Genomic DNA, 17,831 nt, shown 5'->3' with positions numbered 1-17,831 from the left:
TCTGGATGTACCCCTTCTTCCCCCCGTCTAGCCTTGTGATGAAGAAATGGTAGGTTTTGGGTCTGACTCTCAGGATTCTGGAAAGAGATGCACAGGTGAGGCTCCTCACATCTCTCACACAGGGGAACCTCACTAACCAGAGAGGCACCTTCACAGCCCTCAGGCACCATCCTGTAGTTTAATATGCTTTGAAACCCAAGGATGCTGTGAAGGCCGAACGTTCCCCTTCTCCCTGCCTGTGTGGGAGTTTGGGGCTTGGTTTGGGGTTTGGGGGCAGGTGTATGGGTCCCCACATGTCATCGCTTCATGGCTGTCCAGAAAAATGTCACAATGGAGGGGTGACATGCCAGCCCTGCCCCTCTCCTCCTTCCAGCCACAACAACTTGGGCTTCAGGTTACCGCCTCAAGGTTGGTCTATCTCCACTGTCCAGGTTCCTGAAAAGGCTGCGCTAAGTGAGTGATTACTTCGGGACTTGAAATAGCTTTTTTCCTGTCCCAGATATGACACAGTCACTTCCCCAACAGGGCTATCACTCCAAGAGGAACAGGACGTCCTTGTAATGGAGCCAAGAGGGTCACATGATCAGACAGTGGGGGTATGGCGCCCTCGTGGGACCTTGTTTCCCCTTAAGCTGTTGGCCAGGACTTGTCCACAAAAACCTATTTATGAGAGATCCTGGCTAGCCACCCTGAATCTACCCTCGTATAGGGTTTCAGTCCAGAGCAATTTCTCCAGGGAATAAATGCCTGCTGATGAATGGCTAGAGAGTGATAGGGGAGTGACTTTGGTGACCACACAGAAATAAACCCAGCATACCTGTGCTTTTGCACTAGAAGCATCGGGGAATCCCCATGACCCATTATCTTTGTCCCCAGTGGCACCCCAAAGGGAGGCTGTCAAATTTGGATAACTAGCTCAATTTGCTGATTTGCTGATTGGGGAATTCTTGGCCTAGTCCTGAGCCAGCTGGAGCAGAGAGTGGGAAACAGAGGAAGGAAAGGTTTTCTTTACAATTCAGGGTCAGGCAGAACAGCCAAGGCATTTAGGAAAGATGAATCCTAGCCGTAACCCCAGCTCTAGCCCCCCAGACCTTGCAGATACATGGCCAAATTTTACTGGGAAGCTACCAGGCATCCAGGGGAAAATATGATTTAGGCCCTCCATGCAGGGGCAGGGGCGGGGGAACCGAGAAAGGCCTTCAGGAGGTCCCCCGCCCGGGAAAATTAGCTGAGTCAGAAACCAACAAGAGGAACCTGGGCTAGAGGAACTTGGTCCGTTAGTCAGAGGCAGCCGCACACTGGGAGAGTTGGTTTTTTTTTTTTTTTTTTAATCTTGAATTTCTGCTGCCATAAGAACCTTCCAGAGATGCAAAGTGATTTTATATCTATTTAGTGAAACCTTCCAAAGGACTGAAAGTCACCTTTGGAGTGAATGGGAGAGTCCCCAGTCAGACTGGGAAAAAATTTCTAGAATGCCAGGAACCAAGGTGGATTTTCCAGGGCTGTTTGGTCTTGCTGCTCAGCCCCTTCTTTTCTTTTCAAGAGTGAGAGAACAGCTAGACCCCAAAGTTCTGGGGATTTTGACCTCTGGAGACTGAAGCTGGCCATCAGCCAGGTGAGGTCACATAACATCAATTCCTGACTGGGACACGGGGAAAGCGCATGGCAGGCCTGTGCTGGTGAGAGTGCGCGGTTGCAGGCTGATCCTGTGTTCATGCGAGCTGGTTTGAGCAGGAAGGAGTTGTCTGGGGTCATGGCAGGGGTCACGGCAAAGCTCACGGCATTGTCACAAGAGCTGCAGGAGCCGCTCAGGGCTGAGCTTCCCAGAGCCAGGCCACGGGATTGGGCTGGGAGGGAGCGGCTGCCACCACCAGCCACAGGACAGGTTCTTTGCGGCAGGCAGGGCCCTGCCACACTGCTTCCTGCCCCAGAAACCCGTGCACCTGCCACCAGTGGGACCCACAGAATCCATGCCTGCACCCCTTCAGTTTCCTCACTTACAAATCGAAGTCTCACGTGGGTGCATGTAAGTGGCAAAATCTAAGCCACATGTCTGTACTCAGCAGCAACGGAGATGAGAAGGCTGACGCACATACGCGCATGCACTCAATGCCAATATCCTTAAAATGTGCAGAGATGATGCAGAACCTTTTGAGAAGTTAGGAATGACAGATACCCGCCCCAAGAGGTCCATGAGCTGAGGTCTGGGACCCCTGGGAAAGTCAGCCAGAGGAAGCCCACAGCGGCTGAGCAGATCCACCCCCCCGGGCCTCCCTCTGCAGCAATATGCTTGGTTGGTGTTAGCAAAATGGAGAAGTAAGAACCTCTTGTGTTCTAGGTTTTTCACACAGCCAACCCAACTGTCACCACTATGTATTCAGTTTTAAGGCACTTTCAAAAGGAGATTTGAGTCAACCGGGTATTGTTTCACATGCTACAACACTCGTCCACCCTGTGAGGTATGAAAACAGCCGCACACGTGGCTTCTGTCTTGGAGGGGACGGGGGAAATGTACTCACACCACTGGTATAGAAATAGCCCTGTTGTGAGGAGCACCAGATGAATAGTACAGGCAACAGTGAGGCGTTCAAAGGGCAGTGATCAAAATGGCTTTTTGGAGGAGGGGGGACTGGAACTAGGCCTTGAACCATGGGTGGGATTTAGACGGGCAGTGAAGTGGGAGAAGCTGGCCAGGAGCATGGGAATGAAGTAAGAGGTGCTTGAAGTAAGAGGTGCATGGGGTGTAAGTGTGGAAGCTGTGAAGGATTTGGGTTGAAGAATTATAGAAGATGACAATAGATGCTGAACTGGGATCCTATGTTGGAGAATCTTGACTGTTCCATGTATTAGTCAGGATTATTTTAGTTTCAAGTGCTATACATCCAAGTCACATTAAAATTAGATCAAAGGGAATTTATCATTTGACTAAATAGCCCATAAGTTTGTGACATGCCTTGCTCCAAGTATTCTGATGATTTCATTGCAATTTAGTTTCTCTTTCTCTCTTTCTCCCTCCCTCCTCCTCTCTGTCCCTCTGGCTCTCTTGTGTCTCAGCCCTGGAGTCATCTGCTTTGGTTTCGTTTTCCAACAGGTTTTCTCCATGCCATGGTTTCTGGCAATCTGAGGCTTACATCATCTCAACTCAATATCCCTTCCCCAATATTTCTAGCAGAATTCTCAGGTCTCAGGCTCGTAGATTGGCTTTGCCTAGGTTGTGAACCACCACCTCTTCTCCCACCAGACCTCTGACCAGGGCCGTGGGAGTGTTTTGCCACCATCCCAGGCTGGGTAATTTCACCATAGGTTCCAGCGATTTGAAGGAGAATTTTGGAGTTGTTGGCATCAGTTTCACAGGTTGGTAGGCAGGGAAGCCAGCCAGCAGGGAGACAGCAACTTGAGCCCCCTGGGAATCTCTGTACAATCTTTTCTCTGGGTTTTCTCTGGCGTTCTCTCACGGTCTCTTCTTGCAGCTGTCACTTGTCCTCTCATAGCTGTTCCGCCACAGGGTCTCTGAATCATGCCACCCTTATATCCCTGACCTCTAGGCTCAGGTGTGCACGCTTGCACATGCACGCCCATGCTCAGATGTCCATAGTCAGGCATACGTGCCTCACACCCACGCCCTCTACTTAACAAGATCAAGGCCGTAAGGGATAGCCACAGAGGCCAATGGCATAAAAGCCTGACCATTTACCCTATAGGAGTCTGAGGTGTCTCACTGACAAGGTCTGGGATATGACTCAAGAGAGCAAGTTCAGCTTCCCTGCAGCCACATGGAGGGACGGTCACGACAGCAGCACTGTCAGTGCCTCCTTATTCTCTTGGCCCTCCCCATCTTGTTGGATGCTGACTCAATTTCCAACTCTTTTTTTTTATATACACGGCTGAGGGGAGCAGACAGGAGAGGTCTGTCGTGCCATGTGGGCAGCTCCCCGGCCAGCCGGGAGCCTCAGAGTGCTGCACTCAATCCCCTGTGCCACCAGGGAGGCCCTCAACTTCCAACTGTTAACGCCTGCATATCTTTTTCTGCGGGCTTGTCTGCCCACTGGAGCCCGCCTGCACACATTCAAGAAGACCAGAAGCGCCAGGGAACTGACACCTCCTAGGAGCCATCCTCAACCAATGCTGGTGTATAAACACCTCTACTCTCTTGCGTCTTGGCTGGGAGAGCTCCAAGGCTCAAGGTCTGTAGTGCTTCTCAGAGTTTCCCAGTGGAAGCTCCAGTCACCCAGCATAGTCACCTGAATGTAACGAGCTGTTTATTGATTTCCTTCCCTCCCCAGCCACTTTTCTACTTCCCTGCTTGTGTTTCCTGGGAATCACCTTTTAAGTAAACTACTCACACTTGAATCTACGTCTTAGGGTCTATTTTGGGGTAATTCAAACTAAGAACAGGGTGATGTCACTAGAATAAGGGGGGATAAATACTGTGTAGGCAGAACTCCCCTTGTAGGGTAAGTGAAAAATATCAGGATTTTCTGTCCTCCCGCCATTAGGATTGATGATGGATCCCTGCAGTCCTGATGCATGCCTGATGGCGGACACCTAGAGTAGGGTGTGGGCATGCGTAAGTGGGTACACCTGGGCTGAGAGACTGAGCTTATAAGGGTGGTGTCACCGGGATGCCAGCAGAACCACGAGAGAAGCAGAGAGAACGCGAGAGAATACCGGAGAGCCTAGAAAGAGTGAAGACTTGCTGGGGGCTATGAGGCCTGCCAGCCTCCCGGCCCCCCAGCACTCCTGCCTGCTGTGTGCCTGGTAAATCCCAATAAAAGCCTGCAAAAGCCACCGAGGGCTCCAGGACTTCTCCTTACTCCATCTGCTCGGGTCATAGAGATCCTGCTCTGAGCCCGTCCTGCCACTACACCCCTCTTCACTGGATGTCAGCTTCTCTTGGACAAAAGATTGGGACTGTTTTGTTTTCCTGACTGCTATATCTCTGCCTCCACCTAGAGTTGGGCAGCAGGTTTCTGGAGGTGAAGGATTCTGCTTGTTCACTGTGGTGGTCCCAGAATCCAATCTGGTACATAGAAGGTACTAAAACAATATTTATTCTACCGAATTGCATTTTATAGGCAATGAAGAACCATTAAAGAATTTTGTGAGCCAGAGCTGGCAGAATATGTTTTGTTTTTCTACTAAGATTAAATAACTTGGAGTCAGCATACAGGATGCACAGGGAAATAGGGAACAATCAGTAGTTGGGGCTTAAGAATGGTAAGGGTCTCTGGTATATAGCACAGTGACTGGTGCATGAGAAATGCACAGTAGGTATTTGTTGAGTGAATAAAGGCTAACAAAGTAGGGGTCAATGTCATTGAACTTATACCTAGTGGGCCGCTTGGTTGACAAAAGGCTGAAATTATTCAGGGTGTGCAACTTAATGAGGCATTTGGTATTGGTTAAGGCACCCCTGCCACATAATTTGGAGGGGTACCAGACTCTCTTACAGTTAGTAGGGACATATGACTAGTTTTGACCTGTGACATATGGGTGAAAGTTCCATACGCCACCTCTAGGCCTGATCCCTAAAACCGTCCCTGTGAACTATCACACTCTTTCGTGTCTTTCATTTGCTGGTTGATGCTGAGGATGTAGCAGAGGACTCCAAGGCCTTAGGTGATGACAGAGCCACTAGAGTAGCTTGGGTCCCTGGATGACTCTGTGGAGCAGAGTTCCTCACCCTTACTTAGTTTCTCACTGATCTAGAACCAGAGTGAGAATTTAACTTATACTGTGTGGAGCCACTGAGATTTTAGATTGTGACAGGGTAGCCATTAACTATATTATTATGAGACAACTCATTTCACACTGGGGAAGGAGGCAGTGGCCTCTGGCGTCACCAGTAAGACAGAGTCCTAGCTGCAATTTTCCATCTGTTAACTGAAAGCAAGCAGACATGCCCACGGCTGCAGGGAATTAGAAGAGAGCTGATTGTTGGGGAAAATTAGGAATTATTTCTGAAAATAGTATGAGTAGTGCTAGGTGGAAAAACAGGAGCTCCTAAAAGTCAATGCTTTTCTAGAAGGTCAAGGATCTCCACTGAGTTTACCAATATGTTTTCATGTTCTCATACAGGAATGTACTATTAGTGTTCTTTGGCTCCCAGGTTTTGGGAGGCTCGCAGTTACAGTCACCTTGGCTCAGAGGAGTTAAAAGGCCAAGGGTCTAGTAAACAGAGAGAGAAAGTATGTAGCTTGGGGTCTGCAACAAACATTTGGGGGACAATAATGCCAAATGCTTTCCTAGATTATCACATTTTGTTATCCTTATGGCCACCTGTGGCATGCCCTGTCACTAATGTCCACATTGGAGAAGAGAAAACAGGCTCACAGAGGTCCCATTACTTTTCTACCCAAGGGCATGTGTCAGTAAGTGGCTTGGTTTTTAGAGTTCCAAAGATTGATCACCCTAGGAAAACTGAGGTGGCAGGTAGGTGACACTGTCTATGGAGGGAGGAGCCCCTCCCCCTGACACATACGGGACTGCTAGGTTGGCTTGAAGTAGCTGGAAACGTTACAGGCAGTGCTGCAGGACAACCAGGAATGACTGCAGCAGACTGGGGAGGAAGGGCTTCTAAAAAGGTCACCTTCTCCTCCCCTCCCCATCACCTCTGGGTTAACAGACAGCCACAAGTCCTTGAGAGCATTCTACTTTGGACTCTTACCTCTTACTTCTGGATTGCTGTGACAATTGCTCTGTGACCTCTTCAGGGAGACTTTGCCTGATACTCCAGCCTAAATGGAAGCCTTTTGTTCCCCTCCCCTACTTGGTTTTGTTACATAGCTTATGATGATATATATTGTTTACTATTTAATCTTCCTCCTGCCAGAGGAATAGGATTCTGTTTTGCTCAGCATTGTATGTATAGTGCCTAGACAGTGCTTGACACACAGCAACTGCCCATAAATATTTGGTAAATGCATGCCTGTTTCCCAGACCCTGTGCTAACTCTCTGTGTATTATCTCATTAAATCCTCAAAAGCCCATAGTTTGCCCAGGCTGGGCCCTAGAACCAACTTCAGCAGGTAATGAAGTGATGATGTCCTGCCACCCCCTTTTCTGCATCCTTCGGGCAGACTAGGGTGTAAGAAGGCCTAAGGATAGACCATCAAAGTTAACCGGCTGTGAAATTCACAAGGCCAAGCATTCAGGCCTGTGCTAACTCTCTGTGGCTGCTATTAATGGCACCATCTGATTCTAGCACCTTTACACCTCCTTTGGTGTGAAAGTCCTTGGGAGTACAGGGCAATCACAGCTCCCAGAACTTTCTTTCAGAAATTAGCAAAAGTGGGCATAGCTCAGTGGAAGAACATTTGACCAAAGAAATTAACAAAAGGAGAGAGCCATCCAAGGAAGATCTACAGGGATTTCAGGCCCCTGGTGCTTGCAGACCTTGGGAAGGAAGATCTCAGGATAGGGCCGGTGGGGGCGGTGGGGAGGGGCCTTAGAGCTAATAAGAGAAGCTTTTGAGTCTTCTCTTTCACTCATGCTGCTGCCTTGGAGAGAATGAGGGTTTTGGCCCAAGGAGATCTGGAGTCAAGACCCAGCTCTTGGCTAATGAGGGGCTCCTCCCCTCGACTCAGCCTGTTTAGACAAACGGGGAGTTTTACCGCGTCTCACACCCAAAAAGGATTAGCCTGTCCCCCTATATATAATGTGTTTCAAACTTTGGGGGCAAACAGTACCTGAGAGTGACTGACAAGATGTTTGAGGTGAAAGCCCACAAGACTGACCTGCCAGGCGGTGTGCCCCTCTTTCCTCGGCAGTCTCCCCTGGGCATTCACTGTTTGCTTAAAATAAACATCCTCTCACACAAAGGCTGCCTGCTTTTTGGTTAATTTACCAAGCACCCAGCAAAATATTTATCTAGGACCTCCTGAATATGAGCTATGCCCACAGCAGTGAGCAAAAGAGACAAAGCCCTGGCCTTCTTGAAGCTTATAATCCAGTGGCAGGATAATTGATCAACCCATGGTGCAGGCCTGGATCTATATTCTTGGTGTTTCTTGGCTTAGCCTCTAGATGGATGTGGCAGAAACACAACCATAACGTGTTAGAATTGGAAAAATGTTAACTCAACCATCCAGAAGACCCTCACCCCAGACATTAAACTCCTCCTCACCCTCCCAGCTCTCCTTGCTGCTATTTAATTCTGGAGGCTGCATTTCCGTGCTCTGAACACTAGGATTTAGGAGGGGCTTTTTCCGACTGTTGTGTGGCCAAGGCTGCAGCCGGCAAACATTCTCAGGGGCCGCCCAGGGCTAGCTGCTCCAAGAGGGAGGAAGTTGGAGGAAAAAAATCCATCCTCACCCTTGCTTCAGGCTGGCTGGCTGGGCCTCCAGGGGTACTGAGCTGGCAGGTGAGAAAAGAATCACCTCTGTAAACACCCCAGCTCCTCCTGCAGTGGGGTGGACTTTGCTTGGTGAGTTTGCTATGTGGTTTGGAGAAGCTTCCTGGAGTTTCTGCCTTTTGTTATGATACCATCAGCTGTTCCCTCGTAGTTTCAGGGCACGAACATCAGTCTGTTTATACTCAGCAGCACGAAGCTCTGCGAGTTTGTGTACACAGGAGGCCACCAAATGTCTGGAGAAAGAAGAGGGAGGTGAGCGTGGTGAAAGCCTTCGCTCTTACTAAGGGAAACTGGTCAGAGGTTTCCAGCCTCGGGCCTGGTGCTCCAGGACATGGTGACAGCCACGTCACAACCTTGAATATGACTTGGGATTGGTGAAGAGAAGACCCTGGACATTCGGCGGGGATGTGAATCTGGCCTCCCTCTGCCCTTTCACAGGAGCAGCCACTGAGCCTCAGACAGGTGCAGTAACCTACCCTCGCACGGTCAGGCGAAGAGCTCGTCTGGAATTAAAGATTCACGGCTCTTCCACCCCCATGTAATACTCAGCTCTTCAAGAGTAAGGTAATTCCATACAGATACACGTCTACATTTTTATGATGAAAAGTATGAGAAATCTTTTTTGGTAAGGGTTAAATATTCCCATTAGCCTGGCTGTAGCAGCAGGAAGGGCACAGAGCAGGATCCGAGCAGACTGGTAAAGGGGAGACCTGGAGCCCTCGGTGGCTTTCTCAGGCTTTAATTGAGCTTTTACCAGGTACATGGCAGGCAGGGGTGCCCACCAATCTCCCAGCCCCCAGCAAGTCTTCACTCTGGGCTCTCTGGCGCTCTCTCTGCTCTCTTCTTGCTCTTCTTTCTCTCGTTCTCACTCTGCTCTCTTCTCTACTGATTCCCCATGACGCTGCCCTTATAAACCCTGTCTCAGCCCAGGTGTGTCCACCTCAGCATGCCCACACCCCACTCCGGGTGCCCACCATCAGGCATGCATGTAGGACTGCAGGGCTCCATTATCAATGCTAATGGCAGGAGGGCAGAAAAGCCTGATAATCACTTGCCCTACACTGGCCATACGACTGTCCCCAATACTGGTGTCACTTTCCCAGAGGGACATGATGATCTTCTCTTCCCACACTCCTCTGTGCAAATCTCAGTGTAACAAAAACTGGTCCTATTGTACTGAATGATGCTGTGTACCCCATCTAATTCTCACACCTTGGAAACTCTGGAGTATCATGTCTATCAGTGGACATGTGTGTACACTATAAAGGGATTTTTGTTATAATAGTTTTTGTGGCACCAATATCTCCAATGGATTTCTGGAAAAATTAATTTCTGGAAGAATCTGTCTTTTAGATGCTCAGATATTATTCAATGTCAGTGGTGGTCAATGTTTGCAATTCTTGCTTTTTGCATGTATAGGTGACATTAGATAGGAAGTTCCCAACTTTCTACACCAGAAGTTCAATCATAAAGTGGTTATGGGAACTGGGAATACATTTTCCCATAAAACAACATTATATATGGCCATATGGTTTAGTTAATCCTTGAAACTTGTTTAACTTCATATATACTTGAAATACTGCCCATTTGGAATTAATACAAGCATGAAGCATAACATTTTTTGCCATCAATGCTTAAATTAAAGAACTGTAAAACCAAATAAGAATTTTTAAAAATTATCATGAATGTTGGTGGTTAGGTGTGAGCAGGTTTATTGGAAGAGGATGTAGATGAACGTTTTGTGAGAATTTGGATGTGAACTTTGGATATTTTGGGGGCTTTGGGTTTGGGATCCTAGTTCTTGAGCAAGGTTAATTTGACTTTTATATTTCTGGCTTTGCCTTCTCTAAGGTGTCACTGGCCCCACTGTTTAAGTTGCTCAGATGTGATTAGGGCTTTGATTTTTGCTGACAAAGGGAATAAAGTAAAAGAAGGGAGCAACATTTTTCATGTTGAGATCACTAAGTAAGACAGAAAAAAAGCAGACAAAGATATTGTGTCTATGAACTGGGATGCTTTAGGGTGTGTGGATCCCTGGCACTGATATTTTTTTTGGGGAAGGGGCCCAGGAGAGAGCTGATGCACAGGCCCACCCACCCAGCTTAAGCCCAGTAGTCAGTGGTGGTCCTTGATAGTCTAGAACCCTGAGCTTTCCTTGTGTTCTTATGTGAGAGTCACTCCAAATCAACATGTCACCACCATTTGGTGCAACCCAGCCCCACGTGTCCTCATGTAAGAAATAGCCTAGCCAGTGGGAGTGGTGCGCTTTCCCTGATGCCCTTCAGGAAGCTAGGCTCAGCCAGAACCCAGAACAACCCTACAAACATTAGCTCTACAACTCTTCTGGGCATCTGGTCAACCCCATACATTTGAGGAATGGAAGAGGACTAGGGGTTAGGTGAATAGAAGGATTAGTGAGCACCCCAAAGGGAAGAAGTAGGGACTGGGACAAAAGAGAGGACTTAGAACATTTCAATTGGGGCACAAACTCCACTTACCTGTAATATCTATAAGGAAGAACTATCTGTGGTGGGCCCAACTAAACCTTGAAAAACAAAAGATGAAAAGGAGAGAGCTTGACAAATTTGAGTCTTCCCCATGAAAGAAGAAAGGGGGTGATGGGGATGAGAACATTGGCCCCACCCTTGCTCAGATCAAGTGAATCCAGGTAGAGTGAGCAGGCATCACAGTGCTGAGTAGGGAGAAAGCACCCATCAACTTATTTTGCCCTAAGTGAAAATGCTTGGTTTAGAGAAATAAAGGTGGATGAGGGTTGTCTGGAGGTGATACAATCTGTTCTTTTAGTTCTTAGAATCTCTCCTTAAATCACACTTGCTCTGAATCTGAACCATAGTATTTTTAGTCTTCACTGGAAATGCTTTTAAACAAACTTAACTTTGTTAATAAGCTGTCAGCCTATATTGAGGATGTTTTAAGAGACAAGGTTATGGAACTCCTTGTCACATTATGGTAAGAATATTGTTGGTTTTTCTTTAAATGAGAATCAATGGAAGAAATTTGTCTTAGGTCTTCGTTACAGGAAGAGTTATTTTTCACCTAAACACCTGGCTTTTATTTTGCAGACACTATAAATTATATAACTGACCATGTCTCTTTTTTTTTTTTCCATTTTACCTCATGTATTAGGAAGTTCATATTCAAATTGGAGGCCATCTGAGCAAGTATACAGACCCTCTCAAACTGCAGAACTGAAATTTCACCCTTACACATCTTACTTTTTTCTTTCTTGTTTCCCCCTTTTCTTTATTTCCTTATTTACCTATTGTTTTTCTTTCAATATATTGCATGTATTTTTTTAGGTCATCTTAAATTATTTGAAGAGCTAGAACTAGGTGGTTAAATAAACACAGTAGTGGCAAAGGGGTGCTCGCTCACAAGAGTTCATTTGCTGACTGGTTGGGTGGCTTGAACAACAGGCTATTCATAAGTACAGGAAATTTGCAAGACTGATGTTAGAAACTCTGGAAGTACCTGTACTATTTATAGTTGCATTTTAAAACAAATTCTTGAATCTGAGCAGTGAATATGTGCCATTCTAACTGGAAAGGTAATTATCAAATTCCTTAGTAGTCCATTTGGCCATGGTATAGAAGTGCCTCTACGCTTAGGGGAGCAAGAAGCTGGTGATTTCTCTCATCTAAGCGGCACAGTTTTCTTTTTAAGGTTAATTTCATGTGTGTACCTATCCAAAGATCAAAGTCCAAATAATTAATCAAAACCACTGATTTTGCAAGTCCTCAGCCAATCTTGGACTAGATTCGCCAACAACAGGGATTGAAGAAAGCAAAACGAAATGGAACCAGGCCCTTGTAAAATACACTGTATTAAACTTACATATTTTTTCCTAGTCAGCACTCAACACTCAACCTTGTTGCTCTTCAAATTATCTCTTTCTTCTCAACTGGGAAAAGGAAAAATCTAGGAGCGAAATGGTTTGAATGGGGCAAAGAAGGGTGTTTATTTTCTAAATATCTCCTAGTGTCTTTGTTTTTTCCTACGTCACTGGCCTCCAGAAGGAATGGTGATGAGTCTCCCTTGTACCAGATGGTACAAGTGTTGGTGCAGCTCAGGGGTGGGCAGAGCATAGGTGTGATTTATGGAAGCCATTCAGTCTTCCTGGGACTGTTCCCTGTGGGATGAACTACAGGCCAAATTTGGAAAAAGGAAAAGACCGGTCCTCATTCTGTCGGTCCCTTTTCCACTGGAAGTGAGTTTGACTCTCACCTGCTTAGAATCAAGGATACCAAGGAGATTTTTGTGGCATAAATATTAACCTTGCAGAAAATTGGCCCAGAGTATGGAGGGAAGTTGGAGAAGGAAAGAATCAAGTCAGTTGTAGTCTTAAAAAGACTGAAAAAAAAAAAATCACAAAACGCAGCTCACAAGTTCTAGAGGTAGTATTTGAACTCAGGCCCTCCTCACTCCAACCCCAGCTCCTAATGCCACTGTCCTGTTCCACATGAGCAGGGTGCTAAGCAGCTGTCATTGTGTCTTTTCTGTCCCGGTGTCTGGGAGGAAGGAAGGGCCTACATGTTGGTCCCAAGAAAACTCAATACTTCTACCAGGTGCTTCTTCCTGGTTTTCCCTTTAATGAGATGCAGCTATAAAAATACTAATTTGTATACACTTGACTTAAGAAAAAAGCCCCTCAGAAAAACATAGTGATTTTCTCTGAGTGGTGGACTCCTGCGGATTGTTGTCTTTTTGTTTGGCTCTACGAGCTGGTTTCCCACAATGGATATGAATGACAATGTGGTTCTTGTGAAGTGGGGCGTCGGGTTCTAAAGTTAGTGTGTAAAGGAGAAAATCATGTCCAGTAAAATTGCCCTTGAAGATAACCTCCCTATTAATATAGGATGTATGTGGCTCTTTGTATCACAAAGTGCTTGCCTTGCATTTAAGAGCTAAGATGTATGAGGAGATACATATCTTTATACACAAGGAGTCACTGAAGGCGCCAAGTGGTACTAAGCTTGGTGGGAACTGAAACCAGCTGAGGGATTAGCTGTCATCTTGTTCTTCATTTTGTGGGATCTATACTCATTGAGTGGAGTGACCTAACATCTTCACTCTTCAAATTGTTCCCCTTCCACGCCTGCCCCAGGACATGGTGTGGAAGGTTGTCTTAAAGCTGGGTTTGTGAGGCAAGCCATTATTTTTAATTTAAATACATTTTGTAGCTTGACAAAATTAGCATTTTATTCTAAGGTAGAGGTACTTAGTTAATTCAATTTTTTTTTTTACAAGAGCTGGGGTGCAGGCCAGAGGTGTGGGGGGGGGTGAGAGGATTCACCAGAAACAGAGTGGGGAACAGAACAAGCAGAGCAACTGAAATACACTGCTGAGGGGAGCAGCGGGCGAGACAGGAGAGGTCTGCTGCGCCATGTGGATTGCTCCCTGGCCAGGGATCGAACTTGTGCTACAGAGGCTGCAGACAGCTTCACAGGCTGCGTCTTAACCCCTTGTGCCACTAGGGAGCCCTTTAGTTAATTCAATTTAGTTGATGAAATGCTAAGGTGGATTTATTCCTATTTCAAAGAAGAATGTCTTAAGGGCAGGGGTGGTAGGAATGAGGTAGATCTGGGTATAAAACCTGGCCTTTTAAGAGGTCATTAGTGTGCCTGCCTGCCTTTGCTTGGAAACCCAGCCCTCGGCTGCTGCAGCAAGTCTTCTGTGAGGACAACTCTTAACTGTGGGTCATTTTCCTATTTGGGTCCTAATCTGATTAGGTTGGGGTGGGAGGCAAGAGGAAGGATAGGTTGGAGGATGGAGTGGAATCATTTTGAGGTACACTTCTCCCTCTCTCCATCATTCCCAAGGAGGGCCCTACTAGAGGTATGTCCGAGGTCCCAGGCAGAGAGAACATTCCCCCACTACCCAATGCATATTGAACACCTTTTATTTTTTTAAACATTTATGCATATGAGAACTGGGGTACAGGTCAGAGGTGGAGGGTGGTGATGAGAGGATTCACCAGAGACAGAGTGGGGAACAGAACAGGCAGACTGACTGAAGTACACTGCTGAGGGGAGCAGCGGGCAAGTCAGGAGAGGTCTGCTGCACCATGTGGGTAGCTCCCTGGCTGGCTGGGGATCGAACTCGTGTTGCAGAGGCTGCGGATAGCTTCACAGTGCTATGCTTAACCCTGCGCCACCAGGGAGGTCCTGAACACCTTTTAGGTATGAAGCACCTGGTAGAAGTTTCTAGTCTTTCTGGGAGCGACCTATCAGCCCTCCCTTCCTCCCTGACATGGGGACAGGAGGAAAGGGACAGAGAAGACACAATGACAGCTGCTCAGCACCCTCTCATTTAGTGGCTTGTCCAGCTCTGCTGCTTATGTGGAGCAGGACAGTGGCGTTAGGAGCTGGGGTTGGAGTGAGGAGGCCTGAGTTCACCAGCGCTACCTCTGGAACTTGTGATCTGTGTGACATTCACAAGTTATTCATCCTTTCTGGGCCTCCAACAAGTTATCACATTATTCTGTAGAAGGAAAGATACTTATTGAGCACCTAATACGTGCAATGTATGTGGGACGAGTCCTGAGGGATATTCTCTGCCCTAGAAACTTACGGACTATGGGAAAGACTGATACTCAGATCTGTAGGTACAAACCATAGGAAGTAAGTTCTCCTAAGGGAAAAGGAAGAAGTTGATTCAGCCCCAATTTGGGTCATTTTGGGGAGAGGACTGTAAGAGAAGGGCTCCATGAAGAGCTGTTGCTGAAGCTGAGAACTGTAGGATGAGAAGGTGCTGAAATACCTGTGGGGGGAGGGGGCATTCCAGCAGGGGGTAAAGCATTGGTCCCACCTCCAGCTGATGAGATTCCTCTTTCCCTCCCACCTTTAGCTAAAAGTAGTCCAGTTGAACCTCCGGGGGAAAAGCCTCTCTCTCTATCCAGAGCCCCCCAGAAGCCAGTTCTGTGGCTCTCGCCCCTGCGCCTGCCCCACAGGATGTGTAGGATGGTGGTCCTCACGGCAGCCCGGCCTTCCCGGCTGCTTTGCCTCCCTGAGAGCCTGTCTCCAGTGAGGCTGGGCTCCCAAGCTGGGCGCCCGCCAGTCAGTCTGGCCAGGGAAGGAACTATTTTGGGAATTTTTATGATGGAACAATATTTTTTTGGTAAACAAACGGAAAGCCGTTAAACAGGGACTCTCACCCCGAGCTCCTGGTCACCTTTCTCCACGTGGAGGTGTCACAGAGGCAGCACTGTCCGGCAGCGGCCATGTCCCCAGGGCTGCCCACCTTCAGCACACACCCCATCATTTCTTTCAGGATAAACATCTGTGGAAATAGGGGAGGCTGCCTCCCCCACCCCCTGGATTCCTTGAAAACAAAAGCTCTTGGTGCAGTCTCGGGTAGAGGGGCCCAGGCCCTTGAAACTTGAAGGCTGGCTGGACTCAGAATGTTAGCTCTGGAAGGGACCTTAGAGGACATCTGCATCCCCTGCACACCCCCTCAGCAGGTGAGGGAACCAAGGCTGGGGCGGGGTGGGGGCCCTCCCAGGGTCTCAGAACTTATCAACTGCAGATGACATCATGATCCTCAGACACCAGACACCTCGCCTTGTTCTCTCGTCAGCGTAAGCCAGACCAGTGGTCAAGAAAAGGAAGTAAATTCATGTTTGCTATTTCTGCAGAGTCTGCAAGCTCTACCCTAGAGTAAATCATGGATGACTACGTTCTGGAACACCCACTCCACCCTCAGCCTCATCTGGGAAAGGATTTCCCTTATTCCTGAGGTCCAGTCCTTTATTCAGTCCTTTATTGTCTCTTGGCCTAATGACTTGGGGATGGATGTTAATTTAACTAAATGTGGTGATCATCTTGCAGTGCATACACTTGTCAATGATGTTGCATGTCTAAAGCTAGTATATTTATATGTCCATTGCACCTCAAAAATTCATAATGAAAAAAAAAGAACATTGGTATTATAGAGAGAAAAGTCACTGAGTTTTGTTTGGGAGGCTCAGGGAAGTCTTGAGGAGGGACTGTCATGGAACTGGAGGAGCAGAGCCAAAGGACAGGGTGAGCGAGAGGCAGGTTTCGAGGGGATGCAGTCAGCTGTTTGGGGCGGGTAGAGGAGGTACGCAGGGCAGCTGGTGGGAAACAGAGGGTGGGAAAGGGACCATGTTTGAAGACCAGTCCAGGGCTGCTGGTCCCTTGGAAGGTACCACCTGGTAGACACGGTTTGTGTTTTGCGCTGTGGTCATCTGTTGGTTGCATACTTTGCTCCCTGGTCAGTATGTACTGGCCAGCCTATTATGGTTGGTTTAGAACCTCTTAAAATGTAAGCTCCCAGTGGGTAAGTCCAGTTTCTATGCATTCTTTTTATTTCCTGAGCCTGGCACAGTATGGACCATAAACAGTTAGCGTGGTATATGACACAACCATCACCATAACCATAACCCTGGCACAGATGTGGTCCGGATGTCTCAAAGGGAGCACCTGGCCATGACTAAGGAGCAAACTCTAGGACAATCAGAGCTGCCGACACACTCAGTGATCCCTGGGATCCCTCACCCACCAGCTGTGGGTTGCCTGTGATGAACTTGCTGGCGTGTGCTGCCTGTCCACTGACTTCTGTACCCCTTCATTTGATGTAGAACTCCTGTCCCTGAGCTGGGTACAGGCCATGCAGCCCCTCCTGCTTCCTGGTATGTCCATGGAATTGGTCCTGTCACAGCAGGGGGTGAGGGCCTTGGAGAGGTCATTAGGGACACAGCAATGGAAGAAGCTGTGTGTTGAGGCCAGCAGAGTCATGTAATGGCCAGGACCACCTATCTATGCACTCTTGATTACAGCAGCTCAGTCTGTATTTAAATCTGTTTAATAGAAGGAACTTTGGACAACTGGTTCTTTGACCTGTGGTCTTGCACAAATGACCATATCTTTGCAAACCTCAGTTTCCACCTCTGTCAGATGGGAATACTACGCCTTTCCTTGCTCCTTGGGAAGCATCTAAGAGCTGCCGGGGTAGACAGGATTTGAAAAGCATAGTGAGTAAGGCAAAGGCGCGTGGGGCCCATTTTCAGGATGAGTGAGTGATCATGGTGTATTGCTCGATCACCTTCTCTTTAGGGGTTCTGAGTGGCTCAGTTAAACTGCTGGTTCAGCTAATCAAAGCCAAGATGAGCCCAGTAGGGTGAAAGCCATCTGCCCAGAATAATTCCCTCCAACCTTTAAAGTGCTCAGAAAACACAGAATTTGTCTTGGCTGTAATGGGCCAGAGCTATGGAAGTGATCTGGGTTGAAAAGCTTTTATACAATCGTAAGTTATGGAACTGGCTGAACCCAGTGAATCTCATTAAAATGCCATGGGTTGAGTGTTTATGTTTCATGTTCACGATGTTTGAATGTTTAAATTCACCCGAAAAATGTAAGTACTGAGATGCAATAACTGGCAGGTCTGGGCCACTATTTCAGGATGCAGTACCTGATGGTGACAGCAGCGTTGACAGGAC

At 47.5% G+C, this 17,831-nt stretch overlaps 1 long non-coding RNA gene across 2 annotated transcripts; it reads left to right on the top strand.

The window, feature by feature from the left end:
• The first annotated feature begins 358 nt into the window (after positions 1–358).
• LOC119238327 (uncharacterized) lies at positions 359–16,214 on the top strand. 2 transcript variants are annotated; one of them, XR_005123543.2, is made up of 4 exons: positions 359–453; positions 8,792–8,917; positions 15,644–15,833; positions 16,008–16,214. It is a non-coding gene; the product is annotated as an uncharacterized LOC119238327 (long non-coding RNA). The 2 variants fall into 2 exon arrangements; XR_005123544.2 differs by lacking the exon at positions 8,792–8,917.
• The last annotated feature ends 1,617 nt before the right edge of the window (positions 16,215–17,831 follow it).

This window comes from Talpa occidentalis, unplaced genomic scaffold (genome assembly GCF_014898055.3).
Source record: "Talpa occidentalis isolate TD23 unplaced genomic scaffold, MPIMG_talOcc4v2.1 talOcc4.11, whole genome shotgun sequence".
In the NCBI taxonomy this organism is placed as follows: domain Eukaryota; kingdom Metazoa; phylum Chordata; class Mammalia; order Eulipotyphla; family Talpidae; genus Talpa; species Talpa occidentalis.
The sequence above is the reverse complement of the archived record's forward strand: the minus strand, read 5'-3'. Positions and strand labels throughout refer to the sequence as shown.